This window comes from Budorcas taxicolor, chromosome 5 (assembly GCF_023091745.1).
Source record: "Budorcas taxicolor isolate Tak-1 chromosome 5, Takin1.1, whole genome shotgun sequence".
Classification (NCBI taxonomy): Eukaryota; Metazoa; Chordata; class Mammalia; order Artiodactyla; family Bovidae; genus Budorcas; species Budorcas taxicolor.
In genome coordinates, this window is record NC_068914.1 from 145,718,468 (window position 1) to 145,744,815 (window position 26,348).

At 40.0% G+C, this 26,348-nt stretch overlaps 1 pseudogene; it reads left to right on the top strand.

The window, feature by feature from the left end:
• LOC128048489 (antigen WC1.1-like) overlaps positions 1–26,348 on the top strand; it is a 54,598-nt pseudogene that overhangs the window by 12,109 nt on the left and 16,141 nt on the right.

Sequence of the window (26,348 nt, forward strand, 5' to 3'; positions counted from 1 at the left end):
TTTAAAGTAATTTTTATTTTTTGCTGGCTGAGTCTTCATTGCTGCATGGGCTTTTCCCTAGTTGTGGAGATCAGAGGCTCCTCTCTAGCTGCAGCATGAGGCTCTCATTGCAGTGGCCTCTCTTGCTGTGGAGCACAGGCTCTATGGGGCACAAGCTTCAGTAGGCGTGGCCCCTGGGCTCTGGAGCACAGGCTCGCTAGTTGTGGTGCACGGGCTTAGTGGCTCTGTGGTATGTGGGATTTTCCCAGACCACGGATTGAACCCACGTCTCCTGCATTGTCAGGGGGAGTCTTCACCACTGACCCACCGGGAAAGCCCAATGTTGAATTATTAACCTTCAATTACATTTTACCTTGAAATGATATTATGTCACAACATGCAATGTCAGTCACTATACTTTTCTTCCATGTCCCTGTTCTTGTCTTTGGTGCTATCATTGTCATACATTCTATTTATAAATTTATTATGAATCTTATAGTTTGCTGCTAATATTTTTGCCTTAAATCTTCTAATAGAGAATCAACATTTAGCACAGTCTCTATAGCTTTGAGAGGATCCATGTTTTCATCTGCTGTCATCTCCCTTTAGCTTGAAGAACTTCCTGAGGCAGTTTTGTGTAGTGTGTGTCTGGTGGCCTCCAATTCTATCATCTCTCATTTACCCGAAGTCATTTTAATTTTCATTCAGTTTTGAAAAGTATTTTCTTGTGTGATTCAATTTTAGGGTAACAAATGCCCAATCCCAATACTTTAAATATGTTCTTACCTTGTCATCTGACTTTCATTGCCTCCAACAAAAAATCAGTAAATAATACTTTTGTTCCCTGGATATAATGTGTCAAACTTCCCTGGCTGCTCTTAACATATTTTTGTGTGTTTGTTTACCAATGGATTTCTGTAATTACATTGTCAAGTTTTCTGAGAATGGTTTCATTATCTTGTTTGGGGTTTGTTTAGCTTTTTGGATCAGTGGGTTCATAGTTTTCAATAACTTTGGGAAAATGTCATTTATCTTTTCTTAATATTTTTCTGCACATCCCTTAATCTGAATCTCCAAATACACATATTTTATATATTTTGACATTATCCCACATGCCATTGAGTTTCCATTCATATTTTTCTGCCTTTTTACTCTCTTTGGTTCAAGCTAGATAGTTTCTACTGCTGTGTTTTACTTCCCAATTCTTTTATTCTGCAATGTCTAGTCTCCTGTGTAATTAATCCAAATAATTTTTCATTCCAATACTATATTTTTTAGTTTCAGAAGTCTCATTTCTTTATTTTTCCTAGTTTTTCTCCTGTTTATTTTTATGCTTCATTAAGCATATTGATATTAGGGGTTTAAGGAGCTCTTCAGTCAATTCAATCATTTCTGTAATTTTTGAAGCTACTTTAAATGATTGTTTTTAAAAACTGTGTTACATTTCTCTCTTTTGGAAATTGTAGTAATTTTTTGGTTGGATGTTGGGCATCACTAAGCAGTCCTTTACCAGGAAGAACTTTAGAAGTAAATAATCAGAACACACCCAGAAATCAGGGAAGCGTCCTTGATGAATTAAATAAAGTTGTTTCATTGGGTTATCTTCATTCAGTTCAAAATGTGTTCCTTTGATGACCAAATGATGAACTCTTATTTTGGTTTTCCTCCTTTAGTTTCAAAGCTTCCTTGATGCCATATACCCCACCTACACCCTACTTCTTCAGCAGTAGCTACCCTTTCTGATTTTCTTTTCCATCCATCTGTATCTTTTAAAATGGTGTTTGCTTGTCTGAAGTGGGAGAAATGAGTAAGGATAGCAGTTTAGGTGGTAGATGGGAGGAGCAGAGGGTGATGACATATGCTAACAACCTATTCAATGAGTGTTTCCCACAAATATTTGCATATTTATCCATATTGAGGCTTTTTCAACTTGGAACTCTCCAAATTATGGCTTGTTTGCTCATTTCCTCCTCCTTCTTCTTCTTCCTTCTTTTTGGCAACATGCCATCTTCTTTTAGAACTGTAAAACATCCGTGAAAGAAATTAAAGACAATATGATCAATGGAAAGTCATTCCGTGTTTCTGGCCTGAAAGAATTAGCATTGTTAAAATGCCTGTACTTCTCAAAGTGATCTATAGATTTAATACAATTCCTATCTAAATATCATTCTTTATAGAAATAGGAAAACATTCTTAAAATATGAGTGTGTGGTTTAATTTTTATATATTCATGAATTCCTGTTTTCTGATCATTATTGAATTTTAGTTCCATTCCATTATGGTCATGTAAGATACTTGGAATTATGTTAATATTTTTGAATTTGTTAAGGCTTATTTGTAACCTAGCCTGTAGACTATTCCATGTGTGCTTGAGAAGAATGCATATTTTTCTGTGGTTAGAATTAGTACAATGATAGTATTAAAATCCATTATTATCAGCCCTTAGCATTTTTTGTGAGTCCTGTTTGAGAAGAAAAACCTTTAATAGGAGACAATGTGGAAACTCAGCTATCCGGTAAACTCCCACTGAAAGCACACTCTCCCCCAGATTCTTTGGCAAATCCTAGGTTTCAAGAGAGATGGCTGGAACTCTCTCTATGCCTCTCTGAGTTTTCTTAACTCATTTCATTCCCACTGAGGTCACTGAAGGAATTCATGGAATTTTTTGGCATCAAAAAGTATTAGAAAGACAAGATGTGATGACATAAATGTGAATTAGTGGTAGTGTCCATATTTCTTCTCTGGAGCTGTCACTCATCTACAGGTTGGCATGCCCTCATCGATCCAGCCTTAGGACTTTCCTTAATCTAAGTCACTTGAGGACTAGCTTCTGGGAAAGAAAACTGGTCAGAATATTAGCCCCACAAGTCCCATGAAAGCTTTCTAAGCTTGTCTGGATGCTAGGTCTCTCATCTCATAGCCCACATCCCTCTGGGTGGCTTCTGGTCTGCATATCTCTATGTTCAAGTTTGAGTGCCTGAATATTACACATTATCCTTGCATCTGTATGTAGGTCCTAGGCTGCTAAGCGAGAAATTCACTTCTCCAACCAATGCTAAAACACGTGTTCCCAGTATTCAGCCATTCCAATGATCTGAATTGGGCTCTGTACTTTCCAGGCTCCTAGACCAAGGAATTCACATTTCTAACCAGTCTCAAAGTGTATGTTCTTGGGATTCAACCATTCCAAACTGACCTGGTAATCCTCCCGGATTTCTCTTCAGAAATCTGTCATGAAAATTCAATTATGACACTAACTGTCAAAGACTCTCTACATGCTCCACTCCTAAAATGAAAAACTTTCACTCCACTGCCTGTGATGTGTGGTTTCCAGTTGCCAAGTCAGTTCCATGAACACTAACTTGTTTTGTTGTTGTTTCCTCTTAGGATTTGTGCGTCTGGCTGGAGGGGATGGACCCTGCTCAGGGCGAGTAGAAGTGTATTCTGGAGAAGCCTGGATCCCAGTGTCTGATGGGAGCTTCACCCTCCCCACTGCCCAGGTCATCTGTGCAGAGCTGGGTTGTGGCAAGGCTGTGTCTGTCCAGGGACATGAGCTCTTCAGAGAGTCAGATGGCCAGGTCTGGGCTGAAAAGTTCAAGTGTGAGGGGGAGGAGCCTGAGCTCTGGGTCTGCCCCAGAGTGCCCTGTCCAGGGGGCACTTGTCACCACAGTGGAGCTGCTCAGGTTGTCTGTTCAGGTGAGATGCAGGTCAGGCCTTTCACCTCTGTGAACACCCTGTTCAGGTGAGAAAGTCATGTAATTTTGCTGAAACTCTGTCTTCTACCAGCATACTCAGAAGTCCGACTCATGACAAACGGCTCCTCTCAGTGTGAGGGGCAGGTGGAGATGAACATTTCTGGATGATGGAGAGTGCTCTGTGCCTCCCACTGGAGTCTGGCCAATGCCAAGGTTGTCTGTCGTCAGCTCAGCTGTGGAGTTGCCATCTCCACCCCCGGAGGACCACACTTGGTGGAAGGAGGTGATCAGATCCTAACAGCCCAATTTCACTGTTCAGGGGCAGAGTCCTTCCTGTGGAGTTATCCTGTGACTGCCCTGGGTGGGCCTGACTGTTCCCATGGCAACACAGCCTCTGTGATCTGCTCAGGTAAGAGAGAGGGAAGGGCTATTGGTACTCAGGATGCTGCTGGAGTGAAATGTCTCCAAAAGTAGAGTGAGGTTGAACAGGCTTCAAAGTCAGAGATTTATTTCATGGTGAAATATGGATCTTCTCATTGTTCCTTCATTTTTCAGGTCACAGCAAGAAGTGTGAAGGGGAATAATATATTTTTAAGCAACACTGTTGCTCACATGTAATCATAGAAAACAATGTAGGAGCAGTAAGTGTAGACCTCAGTATGAAGCCCAGCCCAGAGCAGCAAGGAGAGTGTCCCAGCACCACAGTCACTGTCGTCCCCAGTGTCTGTGTCTTCCCTCCTCGACAGGGAAAATAGCGCTTACCGAACTTCTACTGACATAGAGAGTTTTATCAGTGTTTGAACTTTATATAAAATGATGCCGTATGTTTCATCTTTTGTATCTAATTTCATAGACTCAAAATTATGCTTGGGATTCACACATGATGTTGTATATTGTAGCACTTTATTTTTTTTTTATTACTGTAGAATATGCTTTGAATGATCACATGGCCATGTACTGATCCATTCTACTGACAGTATAGATCTGAGTTATTTCCAGTTCTTGACTATTACAAATATGATACTACAACTTAACCATGACAATGTCTTTGGATGCAAATATGTGTTACTTATTTTCCATGTTTAACCCTAGGTCTTTTATTTTCATTTTCATAATCAAATGGTGTCCTTTGATGAACTCATCTGTTAATCTTATGTAAATATAGCTTACCAACATTTTTCTGTACATTTAATGCTCCTTATATTTTTTTAAAAAGAATTTTGCCTACTCGAAGATTGTAAAAATATTCTCTAAGAGTATCTTATGGAAATTTTATTATATTTCTCTTGCATATTATTGTGCATTACTTCTGGGATTGATATCTGTGTAAGATAAGGGTCAGGTTTCATATGGACATCCAATTGACTCAGAATCCTTTTCTGAAAAGACTCCTCCCCACTGCAGTGCTGCCTTCGTCATAAGCAAAAGGGCAATTATGTCTGTCTTATTTGAGACTCTCTATTCTGTTCCATGTTGTCATTTGTCTATCCTTGCACAAATACTGCATTTTCTTAATTATCATAACTTCGTAGTTGTTGTTCAGTCGCTATGTCATGTCTGACTCTTTGTGACCCCATGGACTACAGCACACCAGGCTTTCCTGTCCTTCACTATCTCCCTGAATTTCAAACTTTGTAGTTATTCTGAATAATTTACAAGTGTTACTTTATATTAACTCCTCTAATATCATTGCTTTTCTTACCTGCTGTGCTGTTCATTCTTCGTTGCTTGTATTTTGTATGAATTTAGAAGTCAGCTTGTCATTTTCACCAAAAGAAAAGCTTAAGGGTATCATTGGGATTAGATTTAAAAATTTGAGAGTAGACATAGAAATTTTAGGATGATTAACATTGACAATGTTGAGTTTTCCAAACCATTGGCATAATACATCCCTCCGTTCAGTTCCTGAATTTCAGAGAATTTGCCCATCTTCTACTGGGATTTCTCCTAGGTATTTTATTTTTGATGTTATGAGTATTTTTGTGAAAGTGACCTGGCAATGAATTCTCTTTGACTTGTTTTCATCTTTTAATTCTTTCAATTTTGATGTATGTTGAGACATAAAAATGTTGGGAAAACACTATAAAAATTCCTTTATGACCTTTACCTAGGTTTCTAAATGTTAGTATCAATGTTTTGCTTTAATCTGTGTGTGTGTCCTTCCTTCTCTGTCCCCCTTCTGCCCCGTTTCTTTCTGAATATGTAAATTCTTTCTGAATTCAGTTGAAGATATAATGTTCCTTTATCCTTACAACAGTTCTGGGAATTTCCTTACAGAACCAGAGTTCAGTCAAGTCTTAAATGACTTCAGCTCCAGGTGGCAGCTAATTGCAGCTCTGAAAGACCCCACTGAGAGACTGCCAAACGGAGTTTCTTCCTGATTAATGACCCCAAGTCATAAGCAAAATTAAGTACATATTTTTTTCTTCAGCTACTAAGTTTTAACTTTTCATATTGATCAAATTGCCAAAATCTGTTGGATCACAGAAAAAGCAAGAGAGTTCCAGAAAAACATCTACTTCTGCTTTATTGACGATGCCAAAGACTTTGACTTTGTGGATCACAACAATCTGTGGAAAATTCTTAAAGGAATGGAACTACTAGACCACCTACCTGCCTCCTGATGAATCTGTGTGCAGGTCAAGAAGCAACAGTTAGAATTGGACATGGAACAACAGACTGTTTGCAAATTGGGAAAGGAGTACGTCAAGACTGTATATAGTCACCCTGCTTATTTAACTTATATGCAGAGTACATCACGTGAAATTCTGGGCTGGATGAAGCACAAGTTGGAATCAAGACTGTCAGGAGAAATATCAATAATCTCAGATATGCTGATGACACCACCCTTATGGCAGAAAGCGAACAAGAACCGAAGAGCCTCTTAATGAAAGTGAAAGAGGAGAGTGAAAATGCTGGCTTAAAACTCAACATTCAAAAAACAAAGGTCATGGTATCTGGTCCCATCATTTCATGGCAAATACATGGGGAAGCAATGGAAACAGTGACAGACTATTTTCTTGGGCTCGAATATCACTGCAGATGGTGACTGCAGCCATGAAATTAAATGATGCTTGCTCCTTGGAAGAAAAGCTATGACCAACCTAGACAGCATATTAAAATCAGAGAGATTACTTTGCTGACAAAGGTCCATCTAGTCAAAGCTGTAATTTTTCCAGTAGTTATGTTGCCTGAAGAATCCCAGGGACGGCGGAGCCTGCTGGGCTGCCGTCTATGGGGACGCACAGAGTCGGACACGACCGAAGTGACTTAGCAGCAGCAGCATATATGGATGTAAGAGTTGCGCCATAAAGAAAGTTGAGCACCGAAGAACTGATGCTTTTGAACTGTGGTGTTGAAGATTCTTGAGAGTCCCCTGGACTCCAAGGAGATCAAACCAGTGGATCCTAATGGAAATTAGTCTTGACTATTCATTGGAAAGACTGATACTGAAGCTGAATCTTCACTACTTTGGCCACCTGATGAGAAGAGCTGACTCACTGGAAAAGACCCTGATGCTGGGAAGATTGAGGGCAGTAGGAAAAGGGGACGACAGAGGATGAGATGGTTGGATGGCATCACTGACTTGATGGACATGAGTTTGAGCAAGCTCCAGAGGTTGGTGAAGAACAGGGAAGTCAGGCAAGCTGCAGTTATTTGGGTCACAAAGAGTTGGACATGACTGAGGGACTGAACTGAACTGAACCAAGTTTTTTGGAAAAACTGCCATAAAACCATATAACCAGAACTCTTGCTATGTGACCTGAATTAATTGAAGAATATCCTCTGATTTTGCATTTTGATGTTTCAACTTTATGCTGAGCTAATGTACGGCTACACTTATTCCTTAATCTTAATTGCAGCTAACGAGTTTTTTCAACTCTAGAAGTATTTGGTTTTTGGTATCATTTCTCTGCAAAGAGACACATTTTTCAATTAATTCCATAAGCACTTTTACCATGGATACATATATTCTTGTCAGGTAACTCTAGCAGCCTAAAACCCTGAGAAATTCTTTCTAATGTTTCCTTTTTCCTTTCTGTTTTTCATGAGATCTATTTTATATAAGTGTTTGTTTTAAAGATATACATTGAAGAAATTGTAGAAATCCTTCAGAATGAATTTTCTTTTGCTTTTACTTAGGGATAGCTTTGGGCTTCCCTGGTGCCTCAGATGGTGAATAATCCGCCTACAGTGTGGGAGACCTGGGTTTGATCCCTGGGTTGGGAAGATCCCCTGGAGGAGGGCTTGGCAACCCACTCCAATATTCTTGCCTGAAAAATCCTATGGCAGAGGTTACTGGTGGGCTATAGTCCAAGGGGTTACAAAGAGTCGGACATGACTGAGCGACTAAGCACAGCACAGGGATAAATTTAGGGATACAGCTTACTTAACTCATTCTTACAGCAACACTTGGATTACAACAGAAGTTGTGGTACTGTCAGAAACAGAACTCTGCAGGGAGGTGAACACTAAGAGTATGATAACTTTACTTTTGGGTCACAGCTCTCATTTTAGGCTCCGTCAGTAGGTCATTATTTTCCTTAATTCAGTTTCCTGTTCTTCAACCCTTCCAGACTTCTGATCATTGTTGTTTCTTCAGGAAACCAGACCCAGGTGCTGTCCCAGTGCAATGACTCAATGGGAGAACCAGCAGGCTCTGCAGCCTCAGTGGAGAGCGCCCCCTACTGCTCAGGTGAGGGTCCCACAAGACAGAAAACCCTTCTCAACCCTTGGGGTCTCCGCCCCATTGTCCCATTTCTCTCTCCTCAGACAGCAGGCAGCTCCGCCTGGTGGACGGGGGCTGTCCCTGCGCCGGGAGAGTGGAGATCCTTGACCAGGGCTCCTGGGGCACCATCTGTGATGACGGCTGGGACCTGGACGATGCCCGCGTGGTGTGAAGGCAGCTGGGCTGTGGAGAAGCCCTCAATGCCACAGGGTCTGCTCACTTTGGGGCAGGATCAGGGCCCATCTGGCTGGACGACCTGAACTGTGCTGGAAACGAGTCCCAGCTGTGGACGTGCCCTTCCCGGGGCTGGGGGTGGCACGACTGCAGACACAAGCAGGACGCGGGGTCATCTGTCGGTCCGTGCTGCACACTGTCCACAGGCTGGGGGAGGGGTGGGTCCAGGAGGACACGGGTCTGAGCCCTGAGGGAGAGATGCTGAAAGGACCAGAGAAGGAGGCTTCCTCCCATGGAGCCTGTCTTTCCAGCAGATGTGAAGACGAGGTGCTTTCACTTCCTTCTGCAGCAGCTGAGGTTCTGGTCCTTTCTCCTCAGCAGTGTTTCCTGGCAGAGCCATTTCTTACAGTTTTTCCTGAAAGCAGGGCTCTTTCCCCAGTTACATACAAAAAATTTAAACCCACGGTACTAGTTTCTGTTTGCTTCCCTAACAGTTTACCAACTAGTTGTTTAAAACAGCATATATTTATTTCCCTACTCTTCTCTATCTTAGATGTCCAGCAGGGATCTCACTGGGCTGGGATCAAGGCTTCAGCAGGGCCGCATCACTTTTGTGGCTCTAGGGGAGAATCTGTTTCTTTCCTTTTCAAACTTCTTGAAACCACCTACATTCCTTCCTTCACAGCACCCTTCATCCATTATCAGACCAGCAATGCTGCAGGCCTCCAACCATTATCCAGAGTCACATCTCTCTTTCTAGCCGGAGCTAAGAAAAGTATTCCACGTTTAAGAATAGTGGGTGTAAGGATTTGATTAGACTGGGCTCATATTGTTAATACATTATCTCACCATCCCGAGGTCCTTACCATAATCACATCTGTAAATACCTCTTGTCAGATACGGAAACATATTCACAGGTTGGAGACATTGGGATGTGAACATTTTTGGATTAATTATTATCCCTATCTCCCTAATATCCACATCACATCCCTTTGACATACTCTTTAAAGATTTTATCAGGAAGCAGGATTCAGCTGCCCCTCCCTGCCTAGTGCCCATGCAGTTTGGTCTTCCTCTCAGTTCATATCCACTACACCGTTGTGGTAGAAATAGAAAGACAGACACAAATGGACAAAGTCAGTTAAAAGGGAGGCGATGTCAATCTTGTCATCTAGTGGGTATCTCTTGAGCAAGGTCAGAGATGAATGTTCACCATTTCAAGAAGAAAGGAAAACCTAGAACCTGCAGCAAAGTTTTTACTGTATCCTGTCTCCTCCCCTTTCAACCTTAGAGTTCCTGGCCCTCAGGATGGTGAGTGAGGACCAGCAATGTGCTGGGTGGCTGGAAGTTTTCTACAATGGGACCTGGGGCAGTGTCTGCCACAGCCCCATAGACGACATCACTGTGTCTGTGATCTGCAGACAGCTTGGCTGTGGGGACAGTGGAACCCTCAACTCTTCTGTTGGTCTCAGGGAAGGTTCTAGACCCCGGTGGGTGGATGGAATCCGCTGTCGGAAAACAGACACTTCTCTCTGGCAGTGTCCTTCTGACCCTTGGAATTACACTTCATGCTCTCCAAAGGAGGAAGCCTATATCTTGTGTGCAGGTGACTTACTATTTCTGTGTGTCTGTCCTAACCCTGTAGGATGCAGTGAGATTTGATATTTTAAAATCTAAGTGATGATTTAAATTTGGGTCCACAAAATGACATAAACTGAAAATGTTAGTTGCTCAGTTGTGCTCTTTGTGACCACATGGACTGTAGCCTGCCAGGCTCCTCTGTGCATGGGATTCTCCAGGCAAGAATGCTGGAATGGGTTACCATTCCCTTCTCCAGGAGATCATCCTGACCCAGGTATGAAATAGGGTCTCCTACACTGAAGTCAGATTCTTTACTGTCTGAGCCACCAGAGAAGCTTAAATGAAGTAAGAATGAAACTAATTTAATCAACATATTCCAGCCTTGTTTGTTAAAATTTTTAATTGAGATGTAATTCTCATAACATTATATTGGTTCTAAGGGTAAAACATAGTGTTTATGTATTTGTACATATTGGTAAATCACCATACATACAGTAATATCCATCACCACATGCAGTTACAATTTTTTTCTCTTATGACCCCACAAGTAACAATTTGCATGCTGCAACTAAGATCCAGCACAACCAAATAAATACTTAATTTTAAAAGAGAGTATAATTTTCTTCATAGCATCATGGTTTTTTATCCACATAAGGGCTTCCCTGGTAGGTCAACTGGTAAAGAATCCGCCTGCCGTGCAGGAGACCCTGGTTTGATTCCTGAGTCTGGAAAATCTGCTGGAGAAGGATAGGCTACTCACTACAGTATTCTTGGGCTTCCCTTGTGACTCAGCTGGTAGAGAATCTGCCTGCAATGTGGGAGACCTGGGTTTGATCCCTGGGTTGGGAAGTTCTCCTGGAGAAGGGAATGACTACCCACTCCAGTATTCTCGCCTGGAGAATTCCGTGGACTCTATACTCCATAGGGTCACAAAGAGTTGGACATGACTGAGTGACTTTCACAAACACTATATACAAAAATAATATCTTTTTTCCTATATTACTGTCTTAAGATATCTTGCATGACAATATTTTTTCTCTAGAATGTTTTAAAATTTCTTATTTATTCATAGGAACTCTTTATAAACAAACATCACTTACTGTTTTTCTTAAATATTTTTATAAGACTTTCCCCATATTTTACATATATTTTAAAAGTTGTATATGTGTATGGGTGGGTTATGTGGTCAAATCTGTAATGTTTTACTTTTTTGACTTCTGCCTTTAGTGCAGTGTTTCAAATGCCATTTTTTTAATCTCAAAATAACATTGAATCAAGTTTTATTTTCTGCAAACAATTTTATAGTTCCACTAAAGAATATTCAAAACTTAATTTCAAATTTATTTATTTATCTGAATTTATTTTACTATGTGTGATGGTGTAACATCATCACCAGATAGGAATTACATTTTAGATATGCGATATCTTACCTTCATCACAAAATAAAAGCACACGGTTTCATGAGTTCATGGATATGACATTAAAAGTACAGGCAACAAAGCAAAAATAGACAAGTGGGAATATATCAAACTAAAAAGCTTCCATAAACCAAATGAAAGATCAACAGAGTGAAAAAGCAAGCTAACACAAATTATATAAGGTATTAATTTCCAAAAACAATAAGGAACTCCTATAACTTAAGAGAATAAAAAAAACGAACAAAATTAAAACCTAATAACTCAAGTAAAAAATTGGCTAAGGGCTTCAATAAACATTTCTCTAAGGAAGACATACAAATGGCAATAGGTATATAAAAAAAAAAAAACTTGACATTGTTAATCATCAGGGAAATGTAAATTAATGCCACAAAGAGATATCATTGCACACATGTCAGAATGACTGTTTTTTGTTTGTTTGTTTGTTTGTTTTTTAAAGACACTTAGTGTTCGCAAGGCTGTGGTGATATTGACACTTTATGTGTACTTATCCACATTAAATGTATAAATTGTACTAATAAAACTATGTAATCCAGAGGTTAAATCTCTGGGCTTTCACTGTCATGGGTCCAGGTTCAATCCCTGACCTGGGAACTATGAGCCCATGAGCAACAGCACAGCCAAAAACCAAACAAACAACAGCACAAAAACTATGACCGAAACATCTGTATGATCTATACTGATGCCCCTGTTCATTCTTGGTATTGTTAGCTTCATTTTCTCTCTGCTCTGCATTAGTGTTGCTCAGTGTTCATCAGTTTTCAATGAGCCACGTTTAAAGGGTTTTCTTCTATATTTTCTATCTTATGCTTACCTTCTTTTCTATTAATTTTTGTTCCTTTTTAAATTAACCCCAACATTCTATATTCTTTCTCATCTAGTTTCTTAATTGGAAGCTTACTTTTTTTCACTTTCAGTCTTTCCTCTTCTCTAAATTTAGGGTATAAGTTTCCCTTAGGAACTACTTGAGTTTCATTAGAAGAATTTATCATACCATTATTTTGTGTTTATTATCATTATTTCACAATATTTTGTAAGGTTTAAATTTATTCCCAGGCTCAGGTGATGCTTGCAAGGATCTTGCTGAATTTCCCCAAATAGAGGTGGCTATAAATAATTTCTTATTAGTTCTTAATTTTATTCCACTGTGGTCAGAGTAAATATTCAAAGTATGAATTCAAATATTCAAAGTATAAATTCAAAGAGTGAAAGATTTTGTACTATTATGTGGTCATTTTGGTAAAAGTTCCGAGTGCATTTACAGTAATGTGAACTCTTGCACTGTTGGTGCATTGCTCTATGTGTTACTTGGTTAAATGTGCTGACTATGTTGTTGTACATCTACTGTATTCTTCTCTGTTTTTTGTATGTTTGGTCTGCATGCTACTGAAAAAGATACGGTAATAATCCCCCATTTTGATTGTGATTTTGTCTATTTCTTTTCACTCTGTCAAGTATGTTTCAAAGTTATGTTCTGTTACCTTTCTTGAATTTTGTTGTCTAAAATATCTTTATTAAGGGTGCATCTCATTATAATCATGAAAATTCCCTCTTTAATTCAATTAGTGTATCTTGGCTTAAAGTCCACTTTCTGGGACATTGATATAGCTACTCCAGTTTTATTGCAGTTAGTACATTTTTTCCATCATTTTACTTTCAACCATTCTTTGCCTTCATAATATAAGGAGGGCATTTTGCAAATAACATTTGTGTCAATTTTGTTTTATCTTAATCCATTCACTGTAAATGCCATTACTGATATTGATGTGTTGGCATCTGCCATTTGTTTTTAATTGATCCCCCTGCTTTATGTTCCTTTTTGTCTCTCTTTTTTCCTTCCTTTTGTATTAAATAAATCTGTTATTATTCCAGATTTTCCTTTTTCCTTTTGATTTTCAGTAGCTTTACTAGGAGTGGGGGTTTTCATACTCTTCCTTTTATTTTTTTAAAAAGTTCTCTATTGCTACATCTTCAGATATTACTTCTGCAGTTCTGTCTCTCTGTCTCTTATCTCTTCTCCATCTTCTCCTCCTCTTTCTTCTCTTTCTCATCTCTCATCTTTAGGACTCCTCTAAATCACTATATTCTAAGTTCTATATAAAATTCTTTTAACTTATTCATTCACTTTTTAAACCTAGATATTTTATTTTAGTTTGGCAATAGTCCTTAGACATTTTTATTTATTTATGATTTTTTTCATCTTTTTACCTGTTTATTCTCCTCTTCTCTCTTTTCCCCTAAATACATTGATTGCAGTTAAAATCCTTATCTGCTAAGTCCAGCATTTCTATCATGTGTGTCTCTGCAGTCTCTCATCTTTTTTCGTTTTGGTCATTTTTCATGTTATCCTAGCTTCTCAAATGTCATGTCATTTTTTATTGGATGCTACAAATTATATATGAAAAAGTAAGATACTCCTGATACGTTTTCTAACACTTGAAAGTATTTACCCTTTGTTTTCCTAGGCAGGTAGGGGGAAGGGGTGTGTATCACCCAAACATCTAAATATAACCTAAAACTGAGCTGTAACAAGTATGGGTTGCAGTTTTGATAGCACTCAGTCCACCTCTGATTTCTCTGTCCCTATGACATAGGCTTTCAGAGATTTCAGTTCAGAGCCTATATTCTTTGGTAGCTAAGTACCCAAAATAATGAAAAAGACTCTGCTTTCCAAGTCTTTTTATATAGTTCTCTAGCTTCCTGCCCTTCACAGCTTATATACTGGGCAAAGATTTGAGGAGAAAACCTGCTGTGTGAGAGAGGCTCTCAAGACTCTAATTTTGTCTCTCCAGTGCCAGGTAACCCCCAGATTATGTAGGCTTCCTGTCACAACAGTAGACCTCTGCTTGTCGGAGCCCAGATTGTGAATCATTAAATTATGCAATGAACTGGCAAATTCCCACAGAGAAAAAGAAGCTATAGATCCTGGACTAACATAGAAATAATCTCCACTATTTAGAATTTTAGCATATTTAGTCCATGTTGTGTTAACAAATGTTGAATACATTTACTATTTCTTAAAAAACATTTTCCAGCTTTTAAAGTTGTATCCAGAAAGACCCAGCAAGACACATTGGCCTGCTGTGAACTCTATTCTCCCTGGAAGTGGAAAATTTTAGGTTTAATTCTCTACTTCATTATCTACTTAAAGTGCGGCACTGATAAACATTATTTAACCTTTCTTTACCTACTTTTTTTTTTTTTTAACCTTTCCTCCTACTTTTCAACCTTATTAATTCTCTTGCCACTGCTATAAGAAACCAGACCCAGCTGCTGCCTCAGTGCAATGCTGCTGCTGCCAAGTCGCTTCAGTCGTGTCTGACTCTTAGCGACCCCATGTACTGCAGCCTACCAGGCTCCTCTGTCCGTGGGATTGTCCAGGCAAGAGTACTGGAGTGGGTTGCCATTGCCTTCTGCATGAGTGCAAAGACTCCATATCAGAACCAGCAGTCTGCAGCCTCAGAGGAGAGCGCCTCCTACTGCTCAGGTGAGGGTCCCACAGGACAGAAGACACATTCTTCAGGTCAGCGCCCCGTGTCCCATTTCTCTCTGCTCAGGTAGCAGACAGCTCCGCCTGGTGGACGGGGGCGGTCCCTGCGCCGGGAGAGTGGAGATCCTTAACCAGGGCTCCTGGGGCACCATCTGCGATTACAGCTGGAACATGAAAGATGCCCACGTGGTCTGCAGACAGCTGGGCTGTGGAGAAGCCCTCGATGCCACTCGCTCTTCTTCCCTTGGGGCGGGATCAGAGCCCATTTGGCTGGGCAACGTGAAGTGCACAGGAAAGGAGTCCCACGTGTGGAGGTGCCCTTCCTGGGGCTGGGGGAAGCACTACTGCGATCACCGTGAGGATGCAGGAGTCGTCTGCTCAGGTATGGTCAGTTCATGCACACCAGCTGGGAGAATGGAAGTTCCAAGAAAGGTGGTGTCTGATCAGAGGGACAATAGGGGACTGGTGGCCTAGAGAGGACTGAGACAACTACCCATCCTCCCTGAGTGCCCTGTAGCTGTGAGCAATGAGCTTCATATACTTTTCTCTTACAAGTCTCTGCTTTTCTTTTCTTCTCCAGTGCTCTTACCTGACACTAAAATAACTTTGTTTATTCTTCCAGTTAAAATAAATCCTCATCATTTTTTTTTCATAATTCACTATTTGTAAGAGTGAAACATTTGCCAACAGCCACATACACACTCCATTTGCACAGGAAGGCTATGAGAGGGAGGGACAAAAAATGAGGATGTACTTTCCTGGGTGGAGTTGTTTCTGTACAGACAGTGTGAGACATTATTTTGCACTAGGCAAGTATGAGTGGAGGCTACTCCTACTATAGGAGGATATAATTTACATGTATAGAGGGTGTCCCTACAGAGGATATCGTTTAACAGATTAGAGATTCTTATGGATTTGTGCCAGATTTCAAGTTTCCTTTGCAAATTTAGACATAAATGTTCATAGTTCTTTGATGGTAGAGAATTGTTGATGGAATGCTCTGAGTCATATATTCTTCCATTGTTACTAGAAAAGTCTCTCTCTCAAATTTTTCCTTTAAAATATCTGTATAAATGCAAACTTTGGAAGAACACTTAGCCATGCACTGACAAGTCAAAGGTGGAGGTAATAAAACTTGAATTTCTGTGTTTTATGTTAAGAGATTATATAGTTTATATTTGATGACTTCAATGATATAAGAGAATTGCATCTGGGGGCTTATTTGGAGTAAGTGGACAAATATATATATATATATATATATATATATATATATATTTTTTTTTTTTTTTACAAATGTAATTTTTAAAGAATTTGGAAAAGGTTTTATAGTAGCTGGGAAGAAGGCAAATGGCAATGGGAGCTGATGGAGGTAACTGTAAGGTTCTCTGAGCAGCGCTGAGGGGCCAGGTGTGGTGTGAAGGATGCTACATGTGCCTAAGGACACAGGATGTGTACACAGCAAGAGACCAGACAAGGATATGTATGTCTTTACTATATTTAATATCTTCACTCACATCGGCCTTCTATTTAATAATTTTTTTGGAAGTGTCACACACTTATTCTTCCATGTAAATTTTAAAATCAAGTAGAAAATAAGAAAGATATACTATATCTCAGAAGTCTCTATCCTGATATGTATAAGACTTTATTGATTATTCAGCATATATTTGAATATTTTACATGTATCAGGGTACATAAAACAGAATATAAGAAATACCTTTTTCTTGTTCTTTCTAAATTTTTAATCTCATAGAATTATTATAACAATATCAATAACCTCAGATATGCAGATGACACCACCCTAATGGCAGAAGGTAAAGAGGAACAGAGGAGAGCCTCTTAATGAAAGTGGAAGAGAAGAGTGAAAAAGCTGGGTTGAAACTCCACATTCAAAAAACTAATATCATGGCATCCAGTCTCATCACTTCATGGCAAAGAGATGAGGAAAAAATGGAAACAGCAACAGACTTTATTTTCTTGGGCTCCAAAATCACTGCAGACTGTGACTGCAGCCATGAAATTAAAAGATGTTTGCTCCTTGGAAGAAAAGCTATGAGAAACCTAGACAGCATGTTAAAAAGCAGAGACACTACTTTGTGACAAATGTCCGTATAGTCAAAGCTATGTTTTTTTTCAGTAGTTATGTATGGACGTGAGAGTTGGGTCATAAAGAAGGCTGAGCGCTGAAGAATTGATGCTTTTGAACTGTGGTGCTGGAAGACTCTGGAGAGTCCCTTGGACAGCAAGGAGATAAAATCAGTCAATCCTAAAGGAAATCAACCTTGAATAACTCATTGGAAGGATGCATGCTGGAGCTGAAGCTCCAATACTTTGGCCACATGATAAGAAGAAATGATTCATTGGAAAAGACCCTGAGGCTGGGAAAGATTGAAGACCAGAGAAGAAGGGGACAACAGAGGATCAGATGGTTGGATGGCATCACTGACTCAATGGGCATGAGTTTGAGTAAAGACAGGGAGACAGTGAAGACAGGGAAGCCTGGAGTGCTACAGTCCATGGGGTCACAAAGAGTCGGACACGACTGAGTGACTGAGCAACAAAAACAACCAGTTAAATAAAAATGCTTTAATTAGAATGTGTAGCCTGTGACCAAACTCCCAGCCAGAGGAGGCTAGGGGTCCTGACCTGGGCCTCTCTCTGGAGATGGAAATGGATAAATAACAAAAGGCAAGCAGATCATCCTCTCCCTCATCATTCATTCTTGTTATCAGTGGTCAAGCTAATCCTTCGATTATTTAATTTCTGTGGTGTCTTTTCTGTTCTCTCCTGCTCTGTCTAGTAGATTTTTATTCTGTTATATCATTCTTTTTGAGACTTCAAAGTTCATATACTTACACAATCAGAGTCCTTTACCAGGACAAATTCCACCATTACATACATAACCATGAGCACACTCAGAAACCAGGCAAATTATTTTAAAAATTGTTCTTTATGATTTGCAGGGTTTTTCCCCATTGGATTACCTTCTCTCTGTCCAAATATGGTCCCTGAAGGATGAAATCATGATCATGAGTCTTTTCCTTGGTCTCTCTCATACTCTATCCTCTCCCCATTTAACCTACCACTCACCCCACCTCACTCCCTACTGAAGCTCTTCCCTTTTGGAGTGTCCTTTCCATCTATTTGTAGCTCTTAAGATCATTTCTTCTTGTCTGCATTGGGGGAATTGGGAAAGGAGTGTTAGGTGGCAAACGGGAGAAGCACAAGGTATAAAAGGTGTTAAAGTCTTGTTGAACAAGTATTTGGTTTCCAAATCTATATTTCAACACTAGTGAGGCTTTTGCAATGTAGAAATCTCTAAAATATATACGGCTTGTTTGCTCTCTGCTATCGTCCTCTCACTCCCCTTTATCGTAGCTTGCTGGCTCCTTATCTCAGAAACACAAATAGGAAAGGAATATGCAGTTCGCATATAGATAGGGTTAGAATATATTAAATTCTCATCACTCCTTAATGTTTGCTAAGAATCTCATGTCTAGGATGAAGTAATCAACTAACTCAGTTGTCTTGCATAATCTCACTGAGACTTCACTTTCTCTCAGGTGTGTTCATAAATCCTAGGTTTTTAAGAAAGATGGCTAGGATCATTCCCTCCCTCTCCTATGACTCTCTGAGCTTTCATCATTTCCAAACTTAACTGTGAACAACTTATTTCACAATTAGGTTACCTAATTGTGACTTAATGCCTGCACTCAGATCCAGCCCGCATGATGTTCCCATACCCAGTGACTTGAATATTGGCTCAGAGAAAATTGCCCAAAATTCTAGCCCCAGAAATTTCAGGATGATCTTCTAAACTTCTCTGGCTCTTAGGCCTCTAACCTCTCGAATCCCATGATCTTTTTCCACTCTCAGTTATTTCAGCTCTGCACTCAAGTTTGAATGTTTACCACTGTGCAGTTTCTTTGGGCCTTGTGATTTCCAGGCCCCCAGATAAGAATTAACATTCCTAACCAATATATATTCTCGGGATTCAGCCCTTCCAAACTGACCCTGCAATCCTTCTGAATATCTCTTCAGAAACTTGGTCATGAAAACGCATTTTGACAATGACAGTCAAATTCTCTCTTCTTGTCCCGTCTTGTTCCACTGCTGGAAAGAAAATCTTTCCCACCTTTGCCTGTGAGGTGTTGTTTCCAATTGTCAAGCCAGGTTCATGAACACTCACTGGGTTTGTTTCTCTTAGGATTTGTGCATCTGGCTGGAGGGGACGGACCCTGCTCAGGGCGAGTAGAAGTGCATTCTGGAGAAGCCTGGACCCCAGTGTCTGATGGAAACTTCACACTCCCCACTGCCCAGGTCATCTGTGCAGAGCTGGGGTGTGGCAAGGCTGTGTCTGTCCTGGGACAAGTACCCTTCAGAGAGTCCGATGGCCGGGTCTGGGCTGAAGAGTTCAGGTGTGAGGGGGAGGAGCCTAAGCTCTGGTGGTGCCCCAGAGTGCCCTGTCCAGGGGGCACTTGTCACCACAGTCGGGCTGTTCAGGTTGTCTGTTCAGGTGAGATGCACGTCAGGATTTAGCCTCTGTGTACACTCGCTTCAAGCTAAACAAGAAATACGATTTTTCTGAAATCCTGTCTGTTTCTCTCAGTGTACACAGATGTCCGGCTCTTGACAAATGGCTCCTCTCAGTGTGAGGGGCAGGTGGAGATCAACATTTTTGGACGATGGAGAGCACTCTGTGCCTCCCACTGGAGTCTGGCCAATGCCAGTGTTGTCTGTCGTCAGCTCAGCTGTGGAGTCGCCATCTCTACCCCAAACGGAGCAGAAGGAAGTGATCAACTCTGGAAAGCCCGATTTCACTGCTCAGGGACTGAGTCCTTCCTGTGGAAATGCCCTGTGACTGCCCTGGGTGTTCCTGACTGTTCCCATGGCAACACGGTGTCTGCGATCTGCTCAGGTAAGAGAGGGAAGGGCTACTGTACTTAGGATGCTCCTGGAGTGAAATTTCCTCAGAGCAGAGAGTAAGGGAAAACAGGCTTAAAAAGAAAGATATTCTGTAGTGAAATGTTTAATCTTGGTACTGAACTTGGGTTTCAGCTGCTCATTACTCAAGAATCCAACACTGAGGGACAGTGTGGGGTAAAATTAAAGACAGCTTTATTGAGGAAACCAGCAGTTCTGGGGAGACAGAGGACTAATGTACCAAAGAACCAGCTCCTCCTTGCTGATCAGGGGTGAGTGTTTTAAATGGGAATTTCAGGAGTGCACAGGTGGAAGTCGAGGACAGTTTACCTGCAGAATAGCACAGCTAGCTCCGATAATCTTCTTGAAATAGGTCTGATCAGTATCACCTTTATTGTTTGAAATACAGTTAATCATCAGCTCTAGTGTCGGTCTGTTCCCATTTCCTTGAGGCCGATCTTGGAATTGTGTAGGATGAAGATTATGAATTTCCCTGTCGCCTCAGATGGTAAAGAACCTGCCTGCAATGCAAGAGTCTCGGGTTTGATCGCTGGGTTGGGAAGATACCCTGAAGAAGGAAATGACAACCCACTAGTCTGGTCATCATATAATTTATTGCTACCACCTGTTTGGGATTTCAGTATCTGCAAAATAGCTCAAAAGATATGGCTCAGAATGTTATCTATAGCCCATGAGTAGGAACTAAAGGCCCTTGACTACTTTAGGGCTAAACTATTATTATTTTGTCCTATTTGACTGTTTTCCTTTGTTTCTGATTTTTTTTTTTCATTTCTGTGATCAAATTTATTATTTAGCTAGGTTTTTCTACAAATAGAGGCAGGTGGAGGACATGAGAGTGGTCTGTCCTGAGAAGGCTCTGTAAGGTCCTGCTCCATAGCAGGACCAGCTCCATTGTTCACTCATTTTTTCAGGGGAAAGAAGTGCTAAGAAATGTTAAGAAGTGCTATGTCAGGGAAAGAAACACCTAGATCAATACCATTTTTTTATGAAACATTATTGTTTAAGGATAATAATAGAGAACAAAGTACAAACAATAAGTGTATACCTAGGTCATGTTCTCCAACCTAGATCTACAAAGAGAACACCACAGAATCACTACATCACCACAGAATCACTATTGCCTCCCAATAGCCGTGTCCTCCTCCTCTCCAGGGAAGACTGCCTATCTAAGACTTGTACTGCCATAGAATTTTTTGTCAGTTTTTGAACTTTATGTAAAAGCATACAGTATGTTTTCTTTTGTGTTTAATTTCTTTGACTCCAAACTGTGTTTGAGATTCACTCATGATGTTGTTTATGACAACATTTCATTCATTTTTATTATTATAGAGTATTCTTTTGAATGATCACATGACCATGTGTTGAACCATTCAACTAATGGCAGAGATTTGAGCTTATTTCCAGTTCTTGATTATTACAAATACAATGGTGCAAATGATCATGACGATGACTTTGGCAAAAGTATTTATTATGATTTTTGTGTGTTTAATTCTTGGTCTTATATTTTTATTTTCTTAATGGTATGCTGTACTTCAATGAGCCAAGTTACTCATCTTAGGTTTGACTTATCAACTTTTTTTATATCCATGTAGTGCTCTTTCAGTCAGTCAGTTCTGTTCAATCGCTCAGCCATGTCTGACTCTTTGCAACCCCATGGACTGCAGCATGCCAAGCTTTCCTGTCCTTCACTATCTCCTGGAGCTTGCTCAAGTTCACATCCATTGAGTCGGTGAAACCATCCAGTCATCTTATTCTCTGTCGTCCCGTTCTCCTCCTGCCTTCAATCTTTCTCAGCTTCAGGGTCTTTTCTAATGAGTCAGTTCTTCCCATCATGTAGCCAAAGTATTGGAGCTTCAGCTTCAGCATCAGTTCTTGTAATGAATATTCAGGACTGATTTCCTTTAGGGTTGACTGATTGGACCTCCTTGAAATCCAAGGGATTGTCAAGAGGTTTCTCCAACATTACAGTTCAAAAGCATCAATTATTCAGCATTCAGCTTGCTTTATGGTCCAACTCTCACATCCATACATGATTACTGGAAAAATCATACCTTTGACTAGATGGTCCCTGCTTTTTAATATGCTGACTAGGTTGGTCATAGCTTTTCTTCTAAGCATCAAGCATCTTTTATTTTCATGGCTGTAGACATAATCTGTAGTGATTTTGGAGCCCAAGAAAATAAAGTCTGTCCCTGTTTCCCCATATTTTTGCCATAAAGTGATGGGACCAGATGCCATGATATTAGTTCTTTGAATGTTGAGTTTTAAGCCAACATTTTCATTCTCCTCTTTCAGTTTCATTAAGAGGCTCTTTAATATCTCCTCACTTTCTGCCATAAGGGTGGTGTCATCTGCATATCTGAGCTTATTGATATTTCTCCCAGCAATCTTGATTCTAGTTTGTGCTTCATCCAGCTCAGCATTTCACATGATGCACTCTGCATATAAGTTAAATAAGCAGAATAACAATATACAGCCTTGATGTACTTCTGTCTCAGTTTTGAACTAGCCCATTGATCCAGTCCCTAGAACTCCTTATATTCTTCTAAAATGATCTTTGTCTACTCCAAAATTACAAAAATGTTCTCTGAGAGTATCTCACAGAAGTGTCATTACTTTTTTTTTTCATATAATTGTACATTGCTTCTAGGATTGATATCTGTGTAGGATAAGGGTCAAGTGTCCTGTTTTCATATGGGTATCCAGTTGACTCAAAACGTTTTTCTGAACAGACTATTCCCCACTGCAGTGCCACCTTTGTGATAAGCAAAAGGGCACATATGTCTGAACACACTGTTTAGACTCTCTATTCTGTTCCACTGTATCCTTTTTCTCTCCTTGCCCCTGTACCACATTTTCTTAATTATAGTAATTTTATAGTAAGTCTTGAACTTTCCTTGGTGTCTCAGAGAGTAAAGAATTTGCCTGCAAGGTCAGAGACCTGGGTTTGATCCCTGGGTTGGGAAGATCCCCTGGAGAAGGGCATGACAACCCACTCCAGTATTCTTGCCTGGAGAATCCCCGTGGACAGAGGAGCCTAGCGGGCTGTAGTCTATGGGGTCACAAAGAGTTGGACAGGACTGAGTGACTAAGCACACATAGTAAGTCTGGGTAACTTTAATTTAAAGAAGTTATGTTGTTGCTTTTCTTGCCAACTGCTTTGGTCAGTCTTGGTTTTTGTATTTGGTATACATTTTTGAGATGAAGCTCCAATACTTTGGACACCTGATGCCAAGAGCTGACTCACTAGCAAAGACCCTGATGCTAGGAACGACTGAAGGCAGGAGGAGAAGGGAATGACAGAGGATGAGATGGTTGGATGGCATCAATGACTCAAAGCACATGAGTCTGAGCAAGCTCCAGGAGTTGGTGATGGACAGGGAAGCCTGGTGTGCTGCAGTCCTTGGGGTCACAAAGAGTCAGACACGACTAAGTGACTGAACAGCAACGTAAATTTTGAATCAGCTTGTCATGTTTCAGACATACAAAAGCACAAGGGAATTTGATTGAGGTTAGATTTAATCTGTATATAGATTTGAGAATGACTGACTTTGACAACATTGAGTTTCCCAATTCACTGACAAAATATATCTCTTCATTCAGTTAGGTCTTGACTTTCTCTCAGATGTTTTGCACACCTTTAACTAGGTTTTCTCCTAGGCATTTTATGGGTTTGATGTTGTTAGTATTTCTTTTAGTGAACGTTTTCTAGGAATGAATTCTCTCTGAACTTTACCTGGATTCCCCGAATGTTGGATTAGTATTTTGGTTTAATCTTTCTTTCTTTTCTGTCTCTCTCTTGCTCTAGCTTTCCCTTTCTCTTCTTATTTGTTCCACTCCTGCCCTCTTTTTCCCTGAGTATGTAAAATCTTTCTGGAATAGGTTGCAGACATGATGCTCCTTTATCCCTCCCTCCCAACAACAACAAATATACTTCTGGGAATTTCCTTACATGACCACAGTTCAGTCAAACTTTTAGAAATGTCAGTCCCAGATGACATCTAAATGCAACCACATGAGAAACCCCAAAGATAGAACTGCTCAGTTGAGTCTTTCCCAACTTACTGACCCGGGAAATCATGAGCAAAATTTAAAAATAAATTCCTTCAACTACTAAATTTGGGGGGAGATTTTGTTATATGGCATTATTAACCAGGCACTTACCATAGGACCAGCATTTCTAAATAGAGGAATATTTATCCTCTGATTTTTCCATTTTACTGTTTCTACTTTATGTTGATCTAATGTGCTGATACACTCATTCTCTAGTTCTTAATTTCAGCTGTTAACTTTTTCAGCTGTAGAATTTTCACTTGTTTTTGTTATGATTTCTCTGCCAGGATACACATTGTGTCAATTAATTCTTTGTGCACTTTAATCATGGCTATTTAAATTCTCTGTCAGATTATAAAACTCTTAGAGGAAAACATAGGCAGAACATTCTTTGACATAAGTTGCAACAGGATCTTTTTGGATCAAATTCCTAAAGAAAATAAAAACAAAACAAAAAAAAATAAGATCTAATTAAACTTAAAAGCTTTCATATATCAAAGGAAACCATCAACAGAACAAAAAGACATCTCTCAGAATGGGAGAGAATATTTGCAAATGAAGTAATTAACAAGGGCTAATCTTCAAAATACAGAAACAACACAATATCAACAAATCAAACAATCCAATGAAAAAATGGGAAAATGACCTAAATAGACATTTTTTTTTCCAGACATACAGATGACTAACAAATACAACATCACTAATAATTAGAGAGATGCAAATCAAAGCTACAGTCAGGTAATACTTCACACCAGTTAGAATGTCTATCATTTAAAAAATCCACAAATAAATGCTGGAGAGGATGTGCCAAAAAGGGAATCCTCCTACATATGAATATGTAATTTGGTACAACTACTGTGGGTTGCCATGCCCTCCTCCAGGGGACATTCCAACCCAAGGATCAAAGCTAGGTCTCCCACATTGCAGGTGGATTCTTTACTGTCTGAGCCACCAGACTCAGAAGCCCTACACTATTGATACTAAGGATAAAATAGATATTGCTTGGAGAATCCCATAGACATGGAGCCTGATGGGCTACAATCCATAGTGTCACAGAGTCAGACACGACTGAAGTGTCTTAGCATGCATGCACACAGAAATAGATAAATAATAACTTCTTTATAGAACAGGGAACTCTACTCAGTGTTCTGTGGTGACTAAATAGGAAGTAAATCCAAGAAAGAGGGGCGATGTGTGTGTATGTGTGTGTGTGTGTGTATTTATAAATATAAATAGATAGATAGATATAGTTGTTTAGTCGCTGAGTTGTGTCTGACTCTTTTGTGACCTCATGGACTGCCATGCTCCTTTATCCATAGGAATTCTTAGGCAAGAATACTGGAGTGGATTGCCGTTTCTTTCTCCAAAGGCTCTTCCCAACCCAGGGATGGAACCCCAGTCTCCTGTTTGGCAGGCAGATTCTTTACCACTGAGTCACCTGGGAAGCCCATATGTATATGTATAACTTACTAAATTTGCTGTACAGCAGAAGCTACCACAACATTGTAAAGCAATTACACTCAAATAAAAATTAATAAAATTAAATAAAATAAATTTTCTGTCAGGTAACTTTAAGAGCCAAATACCCTGGGAAATTTTTTAATGTTTCTTTTTGCTCTGGTGTTCCATGAGATCTCTTTTATATCTGTATTATTAAAACCACAAATATTGTAGATAAATAATTGTACAACTCCTTCAGAAAGGCTTCTGTTTTGCTTCTTCTATTTAGGGGTGGATTAAGGATAGAACAACTTGTTTAACTCATTTTTAGGGCAAAGCTTGGCTTAAAACAGGAATCGTGCCATTGTCAGGACCAGGGCTCTTCCTGGAGAAAGGGAACACTAAGATTATGGTAACTTTACCAGTATGTTCCAGCTTTCATCTCAGCTCCATCACTAGGTCACTATTTTTTTTTTTTTTCTTTTGAGCTTTCTACTTTGTATTGGAGTATAGCTGATTAACAATGTTGTTATAGTTTCAGGTGAACAGCCAGGGACTCGGCCATACATATACATGGATCCATTTCCCCCTAAACTTCCCTCCCCTCCTAAAAGTTATTTAATTTAACTGAATTTCCTGTCCTTTAACCCTCCCAACCCTCTAATCATCACTGTTTCTTCAGGAAACCAGACCCAGGTGCTGCCCCAGTGCGACCACTTTGTGTCTGAACCAGCAGGCTCTGCGGCCTCAGAGGAGAGCGCCCCCTACTGCTCAGGTGAAGGTCCCATGGGACAGAACACCCTTCTCATTCCCAAGGTCACCGCCCC